Source organism: Bombyx mandarina, chromosome 04 (assembly GCF_030267445.1).
Source record: "Bombyx mandarina strain Sakado chromosome 04, ASM3026744v2".
NCBI classification, from domain to species: domain Eukaryota; kingdom Metazoa; phylum Arthropoda; class Insecta; order Lepidoptera; family Bombycidae; genus Bombyx; species Bombyx mandarina.
This window is the reverse complement of record NC_143211.1, coordinates 16,096,923-16,120,731: the sequence shown is the minus strand read 5'-3', so window position 1 is coordinate 16,120,731 and position 23,809 is coordinate 16,096,923. Positions and strand designations below refer to the sequence as shown.

Below are 23,809 nucleotides of genomic sequence, written 5' to 3'. Positions count from 1 at the left end.
CTTCAGTGGTAGGTAGCGATTTAGCTTTACTTAATGTAATTACGTCAATGAATGACAGTGTCATTAAAGGCATAAAATTTTTGTCCTTTCTTATGTTGCTTTTTGAGTCTGATAAAGATTTGCGATTCATCTAGTTTTAAATTGGAACATTACTAAAGAAGCTTTTACTCCAAAAAAAATATCATAAGTTGATTGTAAAATTCCAAAAATCTTCCTTAAATTACCCACAACTACCAAAATGCAACTCAATCAGAAATACGAGTCACAAACACGTAAACGCGAAAATTTTGTAAATTTAACATTAAAATGCATTCACCAAATGTAACGACATCCGACGTGTATTGGAATTTTCAATATACAATTTGAAGGGCTCTGGTCTGGAAAGAATTCAGAGGGGAATGACGAAACTTCACAATGTAGAGTTGTAGAGCTTGCAACATTTCTAATATATTCTATGGAGCGCAAGAAACTCTCTTCAATTCCTTTTTTTTAGTATGGGATTGTAACTGTTAAATACTAGCCACATTGTCGCTTATCTACAGAAAGGCTCCGAAAAAATGAATTATATAGGTAAAATATTAATAAAATTTTGAACGAGTAAATACCTAGTTTTATCTATATTCTTTTATTCTGGCACGGCAGCTTTATTTAGATATATAATACATATATGTATATCTACAAACAAAGTATACATACCACTACATAGATTTTCAATTACAGTATTTGATACATATAAAAACACCTAAAACATACATTGTTGTCGTCGTGGCCTAAAGGATAAGACGTCCGGTGCATTCGTGTGTAGCGATGCACCGGTGTTCGAATCTCGCAGGCGGGTACCAATTTTTCTAATGAAATACGTACTCAACAAATGTTCACGATTGACTTCCACGGTGAAGGAATAACATCGTGTAATAAAAATCAAACCCGCAAAAATTATAATTTGCGTAATCACTGGTGGTAGGACCTCTTGGGAGTCCGCACGGGTAGGTACCACCACCCCGCCTATTTCTGCCGTGAAGCAGTAATGCGTTTCGGTTCGAAGGGTGGGGTAGCCGTTGTAACTATACTTGATGACCTTAGAAACTTATATCTCATGGTGGGTGGCGCATTTACGTTGTAGATGTCTATGAGCTCCAGTAACCACTTAATACAAGGTGGGCTGTGAGCTCGTCCAACCATCTAAGCAATAAAAAATAAAAAAATAAAATAACATAATATCTACGCAACACTAATAAAATATTGTTTGCCCGCGTTGAAAGCATCTGCTGTCATTTTAACACCAACTTTTTTACCTTGCTATTGTGCGCTAACACAATCCTTACCTCTATTATATTCCGTTTCAATTCTACCTCAGAAAGGTAGAGCAGGTAGAGTCCGCAAAACCAAACGGTCTGTTAATTGTTCTGAATAATCTTGTGGAACGTTGAATGAATGCAACGAGCTCCTTTAATTTATGATATATTTATATGTTTTATTGTTGCCTTCAAACATTTATAATAACGTCGTCTCTACATGAATGTAGAGTTCAGTCACCGTCCTCGCCAAGCCCGTCGCTCGCAAGAGCTCGGCGAGTAAATTAACCCATAGACAGAGACACTAGTTTTTCGCCGGATCTTCTCAGTGGGTCGCGTTTCCAATCCGGTGGTAGATTCTGCGAAGCACTGCTCTTCCTAGGACCAGTATTAGCAACATTCCTGGTTTGAGCCCCGTGAGCTCACCTACACGTCAAGGAGAATCTGAAATAACCTTTCAATTATATCAGCATAGGTAGGAAAAAAATGTAGAGTAATACAAATACATTATTAAATGACACATTACAAGTGCTCTATCTGCGGTTTTGATCGCGCAACGTCTACAAAATGCGAATGTTTAATTTCAATAAAAACTTTAAAGGAAGATTCAGCAAGAATTACTCAAGAGTATGACTGTATGAATGGTCTAACCGCGTTGCATTTGCTTCACACGTCCGTGGTCCCCGAACAGCGGTCCCCTCAGTCGGTCGGCTGCCGTGATCGCGTGCGGACGTGTCAGCCAATACGAAAACGCCTCGCTCGTAGGAAAACGAAGACGACGAACTGAAAATTTGTCTAAATAAACTGTGCCCCGTTTCGTGCTAAGCATTTTCACAGAGATATATCCGGCTTCAGAAACCGTGACCGATACGGTTTCGCGGACGTTACATTGTTTATACCTCGGCTATATAGTGCAAAATGTGATGTTTGTAATATGTGTGCTCGACGACTGTTCCATTCCGTGTAACATTAAAGTGACGTAGTGTGCTTATAAATTGGAAACTAAAACTATTTCAACGCATACGGATTACATTTCAATCAGGTATGTACACTATATATCGCACATCGCTACTGAGATAAGATAATGTAGGTGTTTAATGTGAGAATGAGTAATTCTCAAGGAGAACTTTGCGTGCGTATTCCGCTGTGATGTTTAATGTAAATTCAGCTAATAATCCGACTACGTAAGCGCTTACTAATAATTGAACTAAATAATGTAATGCGATTGAAGCATTACTTGGAATCTAACAGAGCTCTGAAACAATGTTTACGTTAGCACATATTATGAATCAACAAAGACTCTATTAGAAATTATTATAAATATTTACTTTAAGTCTTCTTAAAGGCACCGTCACATACAAAACGAATTGTAAACATCATCATCATCATAGTCGGTTGCTCTTGGCAGAGCAGTCGTGGTCATGTGGAACTCTTGTTTAATAAAGCCTTGATAGATGTTTTCCATAGTTTGCGAACTGATGTGTGGCCCACGCACTCGTTTAGTGGAGTTTCAGTAAGGTCTTTCACCTGGTCAGTCCAGCGCATGGGGATTCGTCCACAAGATCTCTTACCATTTACCCTACCCTGAACCACAAGTTTCTCGATAGTCTGCTGGCCGTCGCGTTGCGATATAAGCGTTCGTAAAACGTGAATCCACTCGACATTAATGAATATAGACAATTGAAAATATCCCCACTACCAAATTAAACATTGAATTGACCTATCGCAAAACAAAATTGAACAGCAACAAATCAAATATTGCACTGATATATTAATGGCGATGAATTATAGCTGAAATAAAATTATTTAAATCGTATTCGAATTGGCTTCAAGAATCTTAGTAGACTGAAATGTCTAGAGAAGTACCCTTAAGGGACACTTAAGTTGCGAAAAACATGTCCTAAGTAGGCCGTAGATAGCTGATCCAGTCTACAAGTAGTGTGAGGACGAGAAAGAATGACTCTACATAATATATCATATGCCTATGCCATCGACAGCAAAATATTTTTAGTGGAGACCACTCTTTGGCCCCATGAAGGAGTTTTTATTTTTATTGTTTAGATGCGTGGACGACCTCGCAGCCCATCTGGTGTTAAGTGGTTACTGAAGCCCATAGACATCTACGACGTAAATGCGCCACCCACCTTGAGATATAAGTTCTAAGGTCTCAGTATAGTTACAACGGCTGCCTCGCCCTTCAAACCTAAGCGCATTACTGCTTCACGGCAGAAACAGGCAGGGTGGTGGTACCTACCCGTGCGGACTCACAAGCGGTCCTATCACCAGTAATTACGCAAATTATAATTTTGCGGGTTTGATTTCCAATAAAAGTACGAAAGTCCAGTTTTTTGCTAGATTTGCACCTCGACAAATATATACTCAAGTCGCAAAAGATCCATATGGATCGCCCTTTGCGAGAAATAACAATAACTAGCCATATTCAAAGCCAATCGAATTTCACCTGAATTTAAATATGATAATCACTAGCCACAATAGTAAACTAGATATTTTCAGTTACTTAATTATTTTGGCGTCTCTCCAAAGTTAGCGGACGACCGCAGCATCCTTAGACGAAGCCAAACTTGATGGCATCTCAAGCAATATTCCACTATGTTTTATTGCGTCTTAAAAATAATATTATGTAACTTTGGCCGACGGTTATCTTTGAGGGAATATAAAATGTATACAGTGTTGGTTTGAGGTGACCAATGACAGAAGAAATTTTGAAATTAAATTATGTATTAAGCAGGGCTACTCTACATTTACACTAGCGTAATTTAACGTAATATAAACAACTATTAATTTTGTTTTTTGTAAAAAAAAAACGTACATAGAGTCACTATACTCCTCATAGATTGTCTCTTTTTAGAAATCACATCCGTTGTTATTTTTTTACTTAAAATTGTATGTGGAAATAAATAAAAAAGCTCGCGATTTATTTGGTGCTACCAGAGCCCATAGACATCAAAACCCCTGCCGGCGTTATTAACGTTATTAGCATTTCCAATAACGGTCTCCCGAAAAAAATATAAAGAAAAATCTTTTAAATTAAAACCCTTTAAAACTCGTTAGTTTAAAAGAAAGATTTTCCTTAGACGGAATCACTCAGCTGTCTTTCTTTCAGAAAAGAGAGTAGTTCAGTTTTACATAGTATAATAAATAGTACGGTTAAAATATTAATTTTGATAAAAGATTAAGGGTTGTTTTCTTATTAAATAGCAGCAAACGCAATTAAGTCTTTTATTGTTAATTCATTCTGGAGTATTCTTTATCATTATATTATTATATAAATATACATATATATCGGTACCAAAGTTCCAAACTGTAATAAGTGAATAAAATAATACACTATAATAACACACCCAATCACTGTCTTCGTAAATAAAAAATCTACTCGATATACAATAGTAAAGAGAAACTGGACTACTTTTCTTTCTCATTCGGGAGACACGTGCTTGGCTCTGCAACTGCCATTGCTGACGTCCATGAGCTCATGAGCGGCGGTAACCGCTCACCTTCAGATGGGACGTACGCTTGTCTGCCTACAAGGAAAATAATAAATTAGTGGTCGTCGTGGCCTAACGGATAAGACGTCCGGTGCATTCGTGTTGAAGCGATGCACCGGTGTTCGAATCCCGCAGGCGGGTACCAATTTTTCTAATGAAATACGTACTCAGCAAATGTTCACGATTGACTTCCACGGTGAAGGAATAACATCGTGTAATAAAAATGAAACCCGCAAAATTATAATTTGCGTAATTACTGGTGGTAGGACCTCTTGTGAGTCCGCACGGGTAGGTACCACCGCCCCGCCTATTTCTGCCGTGAAGCAGTAATGCGTTTCAGTTTGAAGGGTGGGGCAGCCGTTGTGACTATACTGAGACCTTAGAACTATATCTCAAGGTGTGTGGCGCATTTACGTTGTAGATGTCTATGGGCTCCAGTAACCACTTAACATCAGGTGGGCTGTGAGCTCGTCCACACAGCTAAGCAATAAAAAAAAGAAAAAAAAAAAAAAAATATATAATAAATCAAAAAAATCTTGGCATTAAGTGATGCGAAAACCATTCATAATTTATGTAACATTTCAAAAGATCATAAAATATACTTAATAAGAAGCGAGTCTGTAAAAAAAAACATGAGTCATTTGAGCTCTTAATAATCATATTATCATAATCAAATAACATAATTTTATATTTTTGCGCTTTTAAACTAAAGCATCGTATTTTCATCGTATTTCTAAAACAATAAATATTTATTTGTAGCCTGATTTATTATTTAAATAACTTTTACGATTTAGTATCGGGCTATATTTTTTTGTTTTATATTATTTCGTCCTGTGCTCAGGAGCACAATATTCGTATTCTTAGTCATGTGTGACCACAAAAACTGTAAAGTATTTAAAACGTCGAAACTACTATAACGAAAGTAAAAAACCCAAGACAAACCCGTAAGAATTGTTTTAATGACGTCTACGGCTCGAGAAAACTGAAAAAAATACTAATATAATGTTGTTAATTTATCTTCTTTTTCTCAACCTTATCCCACTAGGTGAGGTCGGTACAGCTATTTTTTCTCTTCCAATTTCTTCTATCAGCCGTCATCTCAACACTCACTCCTCTCTCTCTTATATCGTCATTCACACACTCCATCCATGTCTTCTTCGGTCGACCTCTTCCCTCTCTACCTTGCACTACCATTTTCATACATCTCCTAGTCACATGCATCTTCTCGCTAAGCATCACATGTCCATACCACGCTTAATTTATATTCGTTTATTTTATAATAGAGCATTTCGTTCCCGTCTTGACTTCGGGTTAAGCTGCTATATTCATTTTATATTGCCACGACGAGCTTATGTAGCAATTTAGCTGTCACATTGTCTGATGTTAATATACCTATCCTTCATCAGCGCGAACCCAATAAAATCTACACGCAACAATAATTCCCTAATACACGATTATTAACTTTATAAGACTTAAAATAAGCTGATGATTATTAATATCCTTGATTACGCTTCGTTATATTTCATTTTAAACGTAATCCAAATTTTTATTTGATGATAATTTGGTTTTTGCGTAAAAGCTCAACAAGCTAAAGACGCAATAGTTTTCAAAAGACCTCTAGTGTTCTTAGGAACCAAAATCGCGCAGCCTTTTAAACGTAAGCAACAAATCATTGGATTTTTTACAAAATAACTATGTATTTAGGTTTATTTTCTTACCACTACTACCATCATCCCGCCTACCAATGCCGTGTAGCAGTCAGTTCAGATTCAAAAGGCGAGACAGCTATTTTACAACACAGAAATGTTGTCGACATACTTCAGAATGCGTAACCAGGGGGGTGCAACTCCCATACAAAGGAAAAGAACATTCAACTAGCGTCATCTTTAGGAACCGGCGAGGTCATTTTTGAAACGTTTTGGCCTTAATGAACTAATAAACTCACTAGATGGCAGATACGAGTTCTGACCCAATAAAAAAGGTTAGCGTACTTTGAAGCAGTGCTTCCATTTTTAGGGAATTCTCCCTTTTTTAGGGAAAAATAGCTGATATTTTGGATGATAAAGACAATTTAAAAAATATAAAAAGCAAAGCCTATACTAGTAACTGTTGTGAATTTTAAAATAAACGGTTTTTAAAGTAAAACAATGAACATTTTATTTTATGGAGAGAGAATGACATTAAGTCGAGTTGACAAGTAAAAGAATAAAACAGAGTTGTGTATAAAAACTATTAAGAAGGTTTGATTCAACAGTAACCCTCTAGTAAAGTAAATCATAGATTAAGCCACTGCTTTTTTCTTAGGGATTCCCCAGAATCCCAATAAGTATAATCCGCCAAACTTTTATTTACCTATTTTCGTTGATGTCACCAGAACTTACTTGTATTGTAATATACAGGTACTTCATGTACCATGAAAGATTATCATGGTAATTTCATTTACGAAAACCTTGTAATTGTCATTTCACTTTTGCTAGCAGTTCCTTCTTCAAAGACTGAGGTGGAAAGATTATTCAGTGTTCTCAAATGTAAAAACTGACAAAAGAAACAGGCTTTCTAATGAAACCCTGAACGGCTTGCTTCATAGAAAGTTCCCAACTTTGCCAGCAAACAATTGCTCAATTTTAGAACCGAACAGTGTTAGGTTGCGTGCAGCAAAAGAATATAAAAGAAATGCGTCGACTTCCTTGAAAATTCTAATCCTATAGATCTATGATCTTCTGGGGGCGTTTATATTATATATACCTACATTAAATAATATGCTGTGGTTTATTTTCTGTATTTTATTTATGCTTTCTATATAAAGGATTTATGAAAGTTGTCTAGGAAATTTTAGGGATAAATTCAAAAGAAACTAGGGTAAAATGTGTTAAAAAAAACTTAAGTGGAAACACTGCTTTGAAGTTTTCAAAATTCCAGGGCCGTAAAACAATCTCAAAAAAAAAAAAAAAAAGTTTTCAAAATGTCGTAACGATTTAATTTTTTAAATCGTTTTTTTTTGGTCTTGGTGTGAGTTATTTTACGTTGTAGTATTAATTTAGAGCATCTTTTAGCTTTATGAGAATATTAGACGATTAGACATTGAGAAACTCTGTTTTGAATTCTCTTTAGACATAACTTGGTTCCAATACTTTTTTCTTCGTTAGCGTTTCGTAAGCCTGTGTAACTATTTTCGTTTCTTACAGAAAGTTTATTATTAAAAATCAGCATGCCTCGAAGATCGAAAATGAAATGCTATTTCGGATGCCTTGATAACGGTGAGTTTACACTATTTTCCCGGTATATTATTTGCTAACAGAATTATTATTCATAATATAATTAAATGAATTAGCACCAACTAATGGTCCTTCCTATTTCTGCTGCCTAGCTATCATATAATTAAAATAAAGCTATATTAAGTTTGATTAAAACAGTCGGTGTTAAGTCTCGTACTATCACACACACACCTCAGATAATAAAATTGTCTCGAGTGGGTGGAAGTATTTATGTTTTGCAACTCAGCGTATTATATGCTTATTGTCAAGTGGGCCCGAACTAGTTTTTTGGAATGATCAATCAGTCATGCTTTCCTGTTTAAATAAAATACAGCACAATTGATCTCACATCCAAAGTTAGATGATGGCATTCACATTTTGTTTCCTGGTGTTTGATAACCAAGTTACACCAAGTGGCCTGTGACCACGTTCATCCTTCTACCCAATATAAAATAATGTTTTTATTTTTGTAGACAAAGGTTTGATAATGACAAAATTTTATGGAAAAATTATAAGGAGCACTAAAATGTCTGAAACATGAAAAGATTGATGCACTATATTTGAACCAGAACGTGTTATGTAATATATTAATTTGTAAGTATGATTACATTAACACTAAATTTTTCATGGTCGTATTTTTTCAATATTTGTTACATACTTAAGATACTTTGTTTCTCCGTTTCAGAAGAGAAACTGATTCAGCAAGGAATGTGAACTCACAAGGGATCTTAATTTTTTTTAAATATGTTTATAATTTATAAATTAAAAGATGAAATAGATCATAAGAACTAAATTGATGCCAATTTTGTTTTAAAATAGGTTGTTTAGTTCTTATAGTTATACTATTACGTTTGAATAGTTGTAATTAGTAAGTTAGTAATATATGAAAATACTGATATAAATTTTTGTAAATGAGCTTTTGTAAATTCTACGAGAAGATGATTTTAATTAATGATCAAAAGTCAACGATCTTCAAAAGCATTATTTGCAATTATTTAGATTAACTGTGGAATATATTTGCTAACTTGTGTTTTCTGTATGAGCAGATATAAATGAAAATGCCCAAACATGATTATGTTTCTTACATTTTCATTATGTGAAATCAATATGCTTGTGACTGAGTATATTAATAATTTATTAAAACTTAAGTGATAGACAGCAACCCCTATGACACTGCTGAAGTTTATAAGCACTGGTGACCACTTATCATGAGCCGGGTTGTGTGCTCGTCTGCTGTTGAGAGCAATAAAAATTTTCGAGACCCTTTCTATTATTTAGATGTAATATTAATGTACATTTAATTTGGATTAAAAGATAAATTTACATTTTATGTTTGCATGTGTATGTTTATAATTCATTTGCATGTAACGAACATCAGTTTCTTTTGTAACAAAATGCAAACTAATGGTTTGTAATGAATGTAATTAACTTTAAGATGATTTTCTTTCAATCTGCTGTTTGTTTCATCTAGTATTACCAAAGCTAAAGCATCAGAAACGTCAGAATAGAAATAATTTAGTTAAAGAATAAAAGTATAACTATTGTAATCATGTCTAAGATTACTATAAGTGTCATTAAGTACAAACTATCAATATTTAAGAGTACTTTAAATCATCATTACATTTTTTAAACATTTTTTGTTTTTTTTTTGTTTTTCAAATCATGTAACAAAACGTTTGTGCAGAACAAAATGTCACATGTTATGAACATGATTGTGGGTTAATCGTTTCTTAAATTTCTAAATGTTTATAAGAATGCTAAGAATAATTTAGTATTCACTTTAGTGTGTGTATTATCTCTACAATGCTAGTTTAAATGACAATTATTGTATGACGAAGCATAGGTAGTATTTATAGATGTAATATTTTCATACAAGGTCATGATCTGTCACGATCAACTTTAAGCAAGAACTGCTATCATTAAGAAACAAATTTATTAAATTTAATTCAAATTGTCTACTATGTTTATAATGGAAAGCTGACATGTTTATATTTCGCACAAATGACTTAATTGACATTGAATGATTTGATTATCTAGACTTAATTAACTTTTAGATAACTTTCGATTTAATGTTAATAAGTACGCTAGTAGGATTAATCTAGAGGAGTTATTGTTATTCGAAGTTTTATACAATTGTACGTTCATACAATCTTTTAACCGAAAATTGTTTGTAATATAGGGAAATTAAATAGCTTACAGAGAATTACAGCTTTTTATTTTAAAAAACTGTTTTCTCTCTGTATGAAAAGATCTTATCGATTAGAATGCTGAACACAATCAAACATTCCTTAATATCTCATAAGTACTACCGGGAATTCCAGCGATTCTAAACGATAAGATTTTTTCATAAAGAGAGTTATTAAAAATATTAAAATTACTAAAAAAGCCACCTGGTGGGGGGTAGGGAGACTAATAATCGACCGTAGCGACGCCTGCTGGACCGGGCTTTAACTAAAGCAAAAATAAAAATGAGAGTTGCGCATCTATCTCTAATATATTAAGTGTATAATCTATGCACATAGATTATGCGTAACTAAATTCGCGTTGTAACGTCTATGATCTCAGATGATAACTCAATAAATTGTCTCTATTAAAAATCTATCTATCAAAGAAAAAACCGATCCGATAAGTTTTATCTCGTAAAACGAACTGGCATCGTCTTGTCAATATTAACATAATTTGTTCTACAAATGTTATCGGTGTTCGTTGCAACATATCCTATACAACACACTTTTTCTTTGTATGTTTCCTCAAAGGGTTTATCAGTACAGACCTTTCGTTTCGGACGCGTTCTTATAAACACGTGTAAAAGTACACTACTACAGTCTCGATAGCTGGATGTTTATGAAACTATAGCTTTTAGACCGGACATACTTCGTGATCGCCGCTCCGATCTTGCATTAACTCTGATACGATAATTGTAAACACAACTGAGCACACAGCTATGCTTCTTTATTTGAAGAACAGATTCTAAAGTCAACGGTAATACAAGGACCTTTCTTAAAATATTGACTCGGACTACATCCAAGACAGTGCTCCAAATAAAAACGGGCTGATGGTATTTCGGTGTCGAATATCGTAGATATGATTTTTGTTCTTTTAAGTATGTTCATATTTTTGGAACGAAGTTCCTTATGGGACGGTGCGGAGGGGGAAGCTAGGCAGGTGAGACATGCTTGCAGTTTTGAGTGTCTCAAGCAATTACTGTTAATTTCCGATCACCTTACTTTTACAGAATTCTCACTCGAAATCGTACACTTCGTATTCTTTTGACGTTTTATACCTAACATTCATTCCATTGTTTACATTTTTGGAACGAAGTTCCTTATGGGACGATGCGGAGGGGTACCCTAACCGGGAAAAAACGTCCCTAACGTAAGATTTTTATTAGTAATGCACACTGTGTACGACTTAACTTTGAAATAACGTATAAAAAATAACATATTCTTTTATCATTCATTGACCACGATCTCAGAGCGTTCGTTTGCGCAATACACTCTCGTGCAAACAACCGTGCATGAAGTGTACCACAATAAGTTCGCGCGTTACCGAATGACCGTGGGTTGTTGCGAAACCTCCAGTTTTATTTTCTTTATACCTCGAATAGAACTTAAAATTAATATTTTTATAATAAAGAACTTCGTTCCTATCCAGTGTCCCACGACACCACACATCTTTTTTTACTATATACGTTACAAACAATAGAATCTTAATCCCACTGTAGTTTCCAGTATGTAGTTTTAAAGGTTTCGGGGTATGGGTTCAAATAAAAGGTAAATTTAGAAAATCGCTGTGTGTAAGGAGCAAGATGCTGTCACCGGTCGCCGTCCTGGTCGAGCCCGTCGCTTGCGACGAAGGGCTCGACGAGCGAATTAACCCACAGATACAGCACACTGAGTTTCTCGCCGGATCCTCACAGTGAGTCGCGATTCCGATCCGGTGGTAGATTCTGCGAAGCATTGCTCTTGCTAGGGCCAGTGCTAGCAACACTCCGGTTTGAGCCCCGTGAGCTCACCTACACGTTAGGGCGAAGCTAAAATAGCTTCTCAAGGCTATCAGTATAGGTAGGAAAAAAAGCAGTTGCTCGCTTCGAGCCCCTGTCAGGGAGTGACTGTCCAAGATGCGAATCATGCTTTATACCATGCACTTAAGACCAGATTATAATGGCGGAGAAGAACTCCCAGTTTAGCTAACATTTATTTAATACGTCAAATCCATGCTATTAAATTATCATTATTGGTTTCATTACGAACTTACCACTAATGCCGGAAACATTATTCCAGTGCTTTTACCTGGAACTTCGAATGGAAGTCGCAAACAAAAGGAGATTGAGTGCGTCACCCATTTTCCAAAGAAACAAACTTTATGTAACTTCGATAATAAATTGAAGAAAACACGTTACTCGACCGTCGTAAAAAGTTAAGCCGATTCTTAAAAAGCTAATCAGAAAGTGGTGTTGTTTCGGGAATTTGATAGACTGGATGTTTATTTACTGTTTCATATTGTTCAGAGTTATTGAGGCTACTGTATCTATGAAGGACCTCTCGCAAATTCGCGGCGCAGTTTGATGCTTTTGTGATATACTCATTTGGGATCTATGAGACATAAGAGGAGGATACATGAATCTATGAGTAATGAGTTCTAAGTTTCAGTTCTACTGGTACCTACCTACATGGTAAAAATAGCCAGAACGGCACTATCAACTTTACTAGCTCACAATGCGTTCTGAAACCAGTTATTACGTAATTGTATAAATTTTGCGAGGTTGATCTGTATTACACGCTGTTTTTCCTGGGAAAATTTGGTACCTCGATACGAATGGTGAGTTATCTTATTCTTTAAGCGATAACAACTCAAAATGTGACATTTAGTTGGTTTGAATAAACTTTTCAAGTATTTGTTCATTGTTTTGTGTTGTTAGCTGTTTTTGTTAAGCTGCAAATGAAGGCCAGCTGAATATTAAATATGTAACGAAAAATTGCTGTTAAATTTTGTTTTCTTTAAAATACAATTCAAGTTCCGATCGCATTATAAGTTTTCTTTTTGTATTATTGAAATTCTAGTACAAAACGTAGCAAACCATTTCAAATGTTTGCTTTCCTAAATTTAAATAAATAAATTAATGAAAAATACAAAAGATGTGTGGTGTCGTGGGACACCGGATAGGAACGAAGTTCCATATAAAAAATAAAAAAAGAATTACGAGAAAAAATCGCTCGGTGAAATATCGCTGTGCGGAAAACAAGGCCTTATTCCACGGACTTTTTCTTACGGTTTTTACTATCACATTTTTTTCAGTTCGGTTACACAGCAAAATCCAAGCATGCCGTAAGGAACTTCGTTCCAATTATTACAATAAGTAATTGAATAGAACGAAAAATAACAGAATATTCCTAAGTGATTTGCATTAAAAAAACAAAAAACAGACTTACAAGCAACGCTTATATTAAATCATTGTACGCCATATCATCTTCAGTATTAATTACATTTAGAGTGTAGTAAGCAAGATGGAGACTACATTGTGTTCTAAACAAACAATCCAAGAGTTAATTGATGAACTGCATAGGGCAACCTAGATTGCTTGGACGACTCCAGTGACCCGAATGCAATTAGATACATATCTCGAGTCAACCCCTAAAACCATTCTGAACAATTCGTTTACTCTTCCAAATAATAGAGACCATTTAACGTTATACAAATTAAAGATACTGCTATTTGAAAATAATAGCTACTTTAAGAGTTGTTATTTATACGTTTTAATGCTTCTCAGACATCAAAATAATTACACGAAATTAGGCTCGAGTTATTTAATATCTAAATTCGAGCATACAGTGAAATGTTTTTTCGTCTCAGAAATGAGTTGGTTGTTATTCACCTTAACGATGTAGAGGAAGCCTGTTGTAAGAATTTTCTTTGGAACATTTTTAAGCTGAATTTAATCTTGATGCCCTTTTTAATTTGTAAGACATCAAGCGCCCTGATGTCCTTAGGGATTTTACGTTGGAACACAATTTTTATGGTTAATCCTTTTCACGGAGCTACCGAAGCATAAATCATGACTGCCTATTTTAAGGGACTTCAATAGGATTTTTATTTTACTTGAAGTAAATTTGTTGTGTATTTTCATAAATTTGATATAACTCGATAGGCGTCGAAATATGCTCGCTGCGTGTGTCTGCTGATAGACCTTTTCATATTTTCTCGTCTTTCTTTTGCAGTTAAAACTATTAGACTATTTTTTGCTGCACCAATGTCGATTTGAGCAATACTGATTGGCTTTATAAAATATGTGCTCGAATGATAATTTGATAACAATAGTAATTCGAGGACAAAATAAAGAATGAGTATATCAGAGGAAGTGTGAAGGTAGCCCTGGTAATTAACAAATTAAAGAGCGGACGATTAGCGTGGTATGGACATGTGATGCGTAGAGAGAAGATGCATGTGATTAGGAGATGTATGGAAATGGTAGTGCAAGGTAGAGGGGGAAGATATCGACCGAAGAAGACATGGATGGAGTGTGTGAATGACGATAACAGAGAGAGAGAGGAGTGAGTGTAAAGCTGACAGAAGAGAAGGAATGGAAGGGACGAGGAAAAATTAGATGTGCCGACCCCACCTAGTGGGATAAGGTGAAGAAAAACTAGACTAGTAAGTAATTCGATGCATTGGCCGCGCGTTAAAATACATAAATCTATATATGGGACTCTCAATGTTTCGGATTCAATTTGAAAATTTAAATAAGATGTCTTGTCGGTGGATGCGATTTAAGTCTTTTGAATTTCAAAATGAACTATTTCATGACAAGTTTCTCTGTGTTAACGAGAAAATTAATTTACAAAATTTCAGGAAGAAATTTTTATTATAACAATTTCGCTATGATGTCGTAGAGCAGTTAAGATTAGAAAACCTTTGTGATGTTTGATCGTCTTAAATACGACAGTAATTTTCTATGATTGACAGGCTGATATGAAAACAAATAATTAAGTTTTTAATAACGGGTGCCAAGGGATTACTGATTAAGTAGTATATTAAATATGGATGAGTATGAGTTGAATATTTTTATTCGGTGTATATATATAAGAGCAAAATTATAATTTAAAATGTTGTACTTTTAATACTGAACTCATGTTCTATTTTTTTTATTGCTTAGATGGGTAGACGAGCTCACAGCCCACCTGATGCTAAGTGGTTACCGGAGCCCATAGACGTCTGCAACATAAATGCCGCCACCCACCTTGAGATATCAGTTCTAAGTTCTCAGTATAGTTACAACGGCTGCCCCACCCTTCAAACCGAAACGCATTACTGCTTCACATCAGAAATAGGCGGGGCGGTGCTACCTACCCGTGCGGACTCACAAGAGGTCCTACCACCAGTAATTACGCAAATTATAATTTTGCGGGTTTCATTTTTATTGCACGATGTTATTCCTTCACCGTGGAAGTCAATCGTGAACATTTGTTAAGTACGTATTTCATTAGAAAAAATGACACCCGCCTGCGGGACTCGAACACCGGTGCATCGCTCGATACGAATGCACCGGACTTATCCTTTAGGCCACGACGACTTCAAAATTACGTGATTGAAAAATAAACGTAAAAAAATTCACATTTCAACTATCAATATAAAGTATATAGTAAATATATATTCACCCTTAATATTTAGTGTATATTATGTAAATGAACCCAATCGCTTATCAGAGGCTAAGCAATTACCAGATTACGTAAAAAACACCTCGCAAACGTTTGAATGCTTGCAAAAAGAAGACAGGAGTACCAACTGTTTTGAGCTCATAAATGATCAATCAATAGTACTGGAGATAAAAAATTGGCCAGAAAAACAGGAGAATGTCAATAATTAGCTGACATATATGTAAAGAAAAATTTTATTATTTAAAACCCTTTAGTTTTTAAAAAGGTATTTTCTTTAGTGTCATGGAGTGAAATCTGCCATTGAGTAAAAAGAGACTTGAGTTTTGTTTAATTAATACTGTTTAATGCGTTTTAAATAAGAAAGTGCATGGACCTGCGCCACATTGTGATGTCATAGCTGTCAAATCGAAAAAGTGATAAAGTCAGTAAAAAAGGTAGGAATTTTTAAATATTAATTTTTATAATCCAAATCTTCGAATTTGCCGATTCCACTCATCCCAATGCTTGGGTAGTCATCATTATGGTCGCCCATCCATAGATTATAGGGCCCGACTGTGTTACAGCCTTGATTTTTAAATAGGTGGATTTTTTTATAAAATTTAAACTCATATTTAATTTACCTCGACCAGTACTCAACATATCAAAAAAATTATATATTCTTCATAATTAGACAAAAAATTCAGTAAAAAATAGAAGATATATAAATTTTTTTTTATTTATTTATTGCTGTCCATACTTTTTTATCGAACTTTGACAGATCAAGGTCATTGACGTGTTGTACATTTTTCTTTGAAACGCACTATACTGTTTAATTTTTAATATTAATTTTAAACAATTTAGTATTTTATTGTTGTAATGAATGATTGAATGTCAATCTGTCATATGACAATTGATAGTTGTTTAAATATTTTTTCGGTTAATGGACGTTGTGAAATGTGTGATAAAGAATTATTGAAGAAAGGGCATTAAATGTTGTTTCTTGTTGTTGTATATTGTTTTAAATTAATACCAGACGATGATCGAGCTTTGCTCGGTTTTTTTTTGATAACGCCATCTTGTTGTGTCTTTAAAGCGGTTAATTGCCCTTAATTAAGAAAAATAGTATTATTATTCGCCAATATATGTCGGGAAGAGTTGATTATTGAAAACACGAATAAAACAACATTTTCTGAAAATAAATCGTAGCTAGATCGATTTATCGCCCCCGAAATCCCCTGTATACTAAAGGAGAAACCCCATTTTGGGCCTAAGCGTTACACGAATGGGATATGTACCAAAAAATTCGTCTATTTTGCTTGATTAACCTATTGAAATCTTAGCTTCATTGACAATGGCCAAGTGTAGAAAATAAGTTATATTCAATTTTTTGTTTTAAACAATCTTTGTAAACATCTACAATACTTATTTCAATATACGTAACTAGCTCCACAAACGCGCGGATTAGAATTAGAGCATCCATAAAATATGATCGATTTAGTGGAAATCGGGTGTAAAAAATAATTAATACTCTTTTGCTTTAGGATAAATGACTGTTCTTATAGGTATTTTAATCAATGTAAATAGAGTATGGCCATCGAATCGTGACACAACTACTTACAATGGCGGCAATTCAAAATATCTACAACTGACAACATCAAATATAGCATGAAAGGGTAGTTTTGCATTTTTATATTAATGTGACTATGCCATAGAAAAACACAAATGTATCAAATCGTGTTATGTTATCTTTAATGTTGCCAACTGAAGATATTTTGGATTGCCGCTATTTAGTTGTGCCATGATTCGCTGGCCAGACTATAAACTTAATCTCATTGAATAACGTAACGTAAAGCACCAAAATCTACTAACAAAAATAATTAAAAGAAATAAATAACTGTGCCATTTAGTTATGACACGAAATCATGTCGGCAACTGCGGCAATTCAAAATATTTTCAACTGGCAATCTTAAATATAACATGAAAAGGTCGATTTGGTACTTTGAGTTTTTCTATGGTGTAGTCATATTAATAATTTTACTGGTGGTAGGATCTCTTGTGAGTCCGCGCCTCCCACCCGCCTATTTTTGCCGTAAAGCAGTAATGCGTTTCAGTTTGAAGGGCGGGGCAGCCGTTGTAACTATACTGAGACCTTAGAACTTATATCTCAAGGTGGGTGGCGCATTTACGTCGTAGATGTCTATGAGCTCCAGTAACCACTTAACATCAGGTGGGCTTTGAGCTCGTCGAAGGGTATCTAAGCAATAAAAAATTAAAATAAAAAAGGCATGAAATAAAATGAAATGAAATGTGATGAGATAATATGGGAGCACGTAATGATTTATATTTTATATAAAAAAGTTATCATATAAATATAGTTTTTCATATAAAAAAGTTTTCATTAAAATTAAAATAAGACTGACCTAAAGGTCTTAGTTACCAGGTCATAAAATCCCTTAAAAAAATCATTTCGTGCGCAGCGCGTTTCGCAATACGTTGTTTTTAATTTTTGGCTTTGGTTCGTTTTCGTAAACAACCTAACGCGCGATTTCTCGTAACAGGTTCCATTTTTATTTTAAAGCAACCTATTGCTGCAACAGGTTTCGTAAAAAATTACTTATCTTTAGTAGGAAATAGCCTCAAAAATATCGTTTTTATTAAAATATCTCGAACAATAAACATAACCTAAAATGTAAACATTGTCTGATTTTACCAATTTGGCCATTGCTGGGAGACCTGAAAATTGGGCTCATGAAACCTTCTTAGGTATTGTAACTTATGCCCAAATTCTAGCACTGTAACGCCAGGCCCAAGTTTGTATGGATTTCGGGTTTGTCCTTTTATGAAAATCGTTGGAGCCGTTTCCGATATATATATTAATATACAAGAATTGCTCGTTTAAAGGTATAAGTATAAAAATCTGAAGTACATACTCCATATCATTATTATTATCATATGAAAACTTCTAAGAATCTAGCTCAAGGACAATACTCATAAAAGAATTCACGACTTGGTGAAACGTTTGTGAAGTCATGCGACAATGCCGGCGCTGTATTAATTATTACTTAATACGAATCTCTAAAAGTATTTTCATCTTTTTTTTTTACAAGAGCCCGCTACGATCTTGACCGATAAGTTAAAGTTCGATTTCCACTTCGGGCTAACATTCGTTTGACCGACAGGCTTGTTTGCTCTTTATCTGAATGTTAAATAACTTTATATATATATACTAGCGACCCGCCCTCGCTTCGCTTCGGAAAAATTAAATTTATTGTCGTACCGCGAGTGACGCCGTGGGGCGAAGCTAGTCTAAAAAAGTCTCGTCAAAATCGGTACAGCCGTTCCAGAGATTAGCCGGGACAAACAGACAGACAGACGGACAAAAATTGTAAAAAATGTTATTTTGGTGTATGCACCGTATATATAGGTATATCCATATGCATGTAGTAAAAAGCGGTTATTTCAATATTACAAACAGACTCTCCAATTTTATTTATATGTATGGATTAAATATAAATATATATGTAGGTATTACTAATCTCTGGCTTCCGTCTTCCGTTTCTTTCTAGTTTCATGTTCATTTTGTTCTCAGTTTTATTGTCATTTGCTTTGTAAAGAAATTACTTTGTAAAACCTCTTTGGTTTTCTCAAGGTCTCTAGAGACTCTTGACATAACTTAAGCTACCTTTACGAAACTTAAACGAACCACGATTTTATTTTCCTTCTCTTATTACATCCGATAGCTTAGTATTATTCGAATTTGAAAGTTGAATTTATCGTTTGGAACCTCTGGGTCTGCGGAGGGACTTCGGTTCCCTCTGTATTTTGTACCGTATGTTCCATGGGGAGTGCTCTGAGGAATTGTTCGAGATGATACCGGCATCTCGTTTTTACCATCGCACCTCCCGCCACCGGAGTAGAGTTCATCCATACTACCTGGAGCCACTGCGGTCATCCACAGTGCGTTTCCAGAGGTCTTTTTTGCCACGTACCATCCGGCTATGGAATGAGCTCCCCTCCACGGTGTTTCCCGAGCGCTATGACATGTCCTTCTTCAAACGAGGCTTGTGGAGAGTATTAAGCGGTAGGCAGCGGCTTGGCTCTGCCCCTGGCATTGCTGAAGTCCATGGGCGACGGTAACCACTCACCATCAGGTGGGCCGTATGCTCGTCTGCCTACAAGGGCAATAAAAAAAAAAAAAAAAAAAAAAAAAAAAAAAAAAAAAAAAAAAAAAAAAAAAAAAAAAAAAAAAAAAAAAAAACTATTCGAAAAGTGTCTGTTGTCGGGAAATAATGTGACCGATGACTGATTTAATGTGTTTTTAAGGAAAATCTTCTAGAGCCGTTTTACGATTACTCATTAGCATAAATTTTTAATTAGTGTTCGCAGACGCGCTCTAAAGCTGACGTTGTGATGGCTATTTATTGAAGTGAAAACTTCTTTAGAATCGTTGTGATTTCAAACCGGATGCAACGGAAAAAAACGACAGGTAAGAGACACAAATACAAAAATGTGTAGGATGAAGCCAGCAAAGAATGAGACAGAAATATACATACATATACATACTATTTAATACAGCGCCATCTCTGAGATTCTTTAATACTAACGTGTGTATGAAAGCTCTTGTAGTGAATTTTAATTTAGGATTATACGTGAAATTTAAATATCAATTCACAGAGAGCGCTACCTTACAATTATTTACTAATGACAAAATTTTACATATACTTAAGACGTTTAGGATAATTGTATTTTAATTTTGGAAAGTTTCACTTCTACCACGTGTGAATTGCACACATTTTATATTTTTTAGATGAAGTATACCTACGCAGAATTGGTAGTAGCTTTCCTCAGCCTATTGCCTTCGCTGACCTGTATTTACTGGAGAGCTTAACGATTCCGATCTGGTGGTAGATTCAGTGAAACACTGCTCTTATTAGGGCTAGTGTTAGAAATTTCTCGCAGATTCTCTGAGTCCGTGAGCTCTCGCGATCGATCGTATCCGAAATAACCCTTAGACTACCAGCGATCAGGTATAAAAAAAATTAAAGCTTTAAATTTCAATTGGCAAATTTCAATTCAAATTCAATTCAATTTCATTTGGTGCTACTGCTCGATCTCCCCGGTAGGAGACCTAGAGGTAGACCCAAGACAAGGTGGAGGGACGTAGTGCTGAAGGACAAGAGAGAATGCAATATTGCTGACGAGGATGTCGAAGACAGCTGACCCCACCACCATGTGCGATAAATAGCTGGGAAGAGAGAGAGAAAGCTTTAAATTTCAAGCCTTTACAACTAGGCTATAATTTGGCCTATTTCCATCACGAAGTAATCATGCGTTTAGGTTATACAACTGTTATACAATACAATTAAGATTCCGACCTCACGTGTAAATGTGAACTGGGGCATACCGAGGGGTCCATCTACGCAAACAAAAATGTTAATAAAAATACTATATTGCAAATGCAGCCTAAGCCACCTTAAATAAGGTTCATATTCCCTATATATTAAATTAAAAAACGATCTCCCCTTCAACCGATGGGCATTATTTATTTTTTGCCCTACCTATTCGCTGGTAGCGTAAGAGGCGATTCTAGCTACGCGCGGATGGGTAGGTGAGCTCACGGGCTCAACTTGAGAGAATTTGCTAACGCTAGCCCAAGCAGGATCAGTGCTTCGCAGAATCTACCACCGGATCGGAATCGCGACCCACTGAGTAGACCCGGTGAGAAGCTCAGTACGCTGTGTCTATGGGTTAGTTCGCTCGTCTAACTCTTCGTCATAGTCGACGTGTTCGATGAGGACGGTGACCGGTGCTTGAGGATCCTAAAAGCACCAAGAGTGAATCCGGGGATCCACTAGACATGTGGCTTTGCGTTACGTCGCGGTTGGATAAGGGGCATATCCTTTGACTTAAAATATGGTGGAACCAATAGCGAATGGTCAGCATTACTCATAGGTATCACTAACTTCTGAGGTACAAAATAAATCTACCACTAACATTAAATTATTGTTTGACAAAGTAAATTCATAGCGATCAGGAACATACTAAGGAGGTGAGTTTGTTTCAAATTCAGGCAGCAAATATCTCTCGAAGCGAAAATAATATGACAAAGGTCAAAAGGCTAAAACAAAGCACCATCCTTCAGACTACTGACTTTCTCGTCGGATCTTCTCAGTGGGTTTCCGATCCGGTGGTAGATTCTACGAAGCACTGCTCTTGCCAGGGCCAGTGTTAGCAACACTCCGGTTTGAGCCCCGTGAGCTCACCTACATGTTAGGGCGAAGCTGAAATAGCTTCTCAAGGGTATCAGCATAGGTAGGGAAAAAAAACACCCTCCATAACGATCAATAACACAACGAACACCGAAAATTTTGTCTAGAATCCAGATTTAATGAACATCTGAGCCGCTTAAAAATTTGTCTTTAATTTTATTAATATGTTTATTTCCACACATTAGTAAACAGCTTTCCTATTTAAATGTTAATAATAAATTAATATTTTACGAGTGTATCGGTGTCTCGGTTTTGTTCTTACGAAAATACAGCGTGTTCGAGAATTTGACACCTTTTTTTTATGGTATTCTTACAAATATCCAAGTTATGAAATTGTGTATATTAATGATCTAGCTGTATAGCGCGTGAATCTCTTATGCGCAAGGTAGCAGTTTCGAAACCTTATTTTTTCCTACCTATGCTGATGGCCTTGAGAGGCTATTTCAGCTCCTTGACTTGTAGGTAAGCTCAAGGGGCTCAAACCGGGAGTGTTGCTAACACTGGCCCTAGCAAGAGCAGTGCTTCGCAGAATCTACCACAGGATCGGAAACACGACCCACTGAGAAGATCCGGCGAGAAACTCAGTGGGCTCTGTCTATGGGTTAATTTACTTGTCAAGCCCTTCGTCGCAAGCGAGGCGACGGGCTCGGCGAGGACGGTGACCGGGGTAAAACCGATCTTCTATGCAACGTTGAACTGAAAACTTAAAATGTATTCAATAAGTGATATAGTTTCACGAATGGTCAGCATTGGTAGTGTAATTAGTAATTATTATTAATGCTATAGACGATGTTTTGACATCGACTACTGGTTAGCTAGCTTATGATACTAAAACATTTATTTGTGCTATTCTTAATCTATTTTGGAGCAAGAAAATTGCGATAGTTCTAAAGCCGTCGCGCCCCTATCATCCATTTACAAACATCTGATAAATGTGATTTTGTATTTTTCAACTTTACTCGTATACTACACGAAATGTGATACTAATTAGTATTCACGATGAAATAGAAATATCATGCTGTTACGAATATCATATTTTCGCGTAATTTAGGCAGTATTCATATCTTATACCTTTAAACGAGCAATTCTTGTATATTAATATATATATATATATATATATATATATATATATATATATATATATATATATATATGTCGTGGATAACGACTTTTAGTTGTCGTGGATAACGACTTTTAGTAATATTAAGACGGTGGTTTTGATTATTATTTTAAATGAGGAAATGTTGTTTTGATAAATATCACAAAATGAAGGGTAGACTCCGTAACGCCACAGTATAAAATGGCGGTACGTGGACAGAGTCGTGGCATTCGTGTCAGACAGTGATTCCGTCCGTCTCAGCAGCGAGTCTCAGACAGTCAGTCAGTCGGTCTGTCGGTATGTGCAACGAAACTGTCGGTTTACCCTGTCATTGTGAAAGTTGTGTGTGTTGAGTTTCAATAGTTATTATTGAAAAGTTTTATTGACTAAACTGAGTTCAATCGAATACGAGTGATGACGGGAACTACCGCTCAGCCATCCCTGACGTGTGCCCACATATATATATAATCTGAATCTCGGAAACGGCTCCAACGATTTTTTAGTGTACAGGGGATTTCGGGGCCGATAAATCGATCTAGCCACGATTTATTTTCAGAAAATGTTGTTTTAATCGTGTTTTCAATAATCCTCTTCCAGACATCTATTGGCGAATAATAATACGATTTTTAAAGACGCAATAACACTAAAGGTATTTCAGCAGATGGCGTTGTTAAGACAACCGAAAAACACAATTTATCAATAAAAAAAATTTGCAAAGCTCGGTCATCGTCTAGTTATTATTAAGAACCCTT

At 35.5% G+C, this 23,809-nt stretch overlaps 1 protein-coding gene across 5 annotated transcripts in view; it reads left to right on the top strand.

Annotated features, from left to right (window-relative positions):
• caps (capricious) overlaps positions 1–23,809 on the top strand; it is a 476,818-nt gene that overhangs the window by 144,683 nt on the left and 308,326 nt on the right. For 3 of the 5 annotated variants that reach the window (XM_028180283.2, XM_089727186.1, XM_089727185.1), the window contains exon 1: positions 1,977–2,337. The exons of 1 other annotated variant lie outside the window; for it this stretch is intronic. The gene's annotated coding sequence lies outside the window, so the exon portion shown is untranslated. Of the gene's footprint in view, positions 1–1,976; positions 2,338–23,809 lie in introns of those variants that run through there. One more of the 5 variants, XM_089727183.1, reaches the window with a different exon arrangement.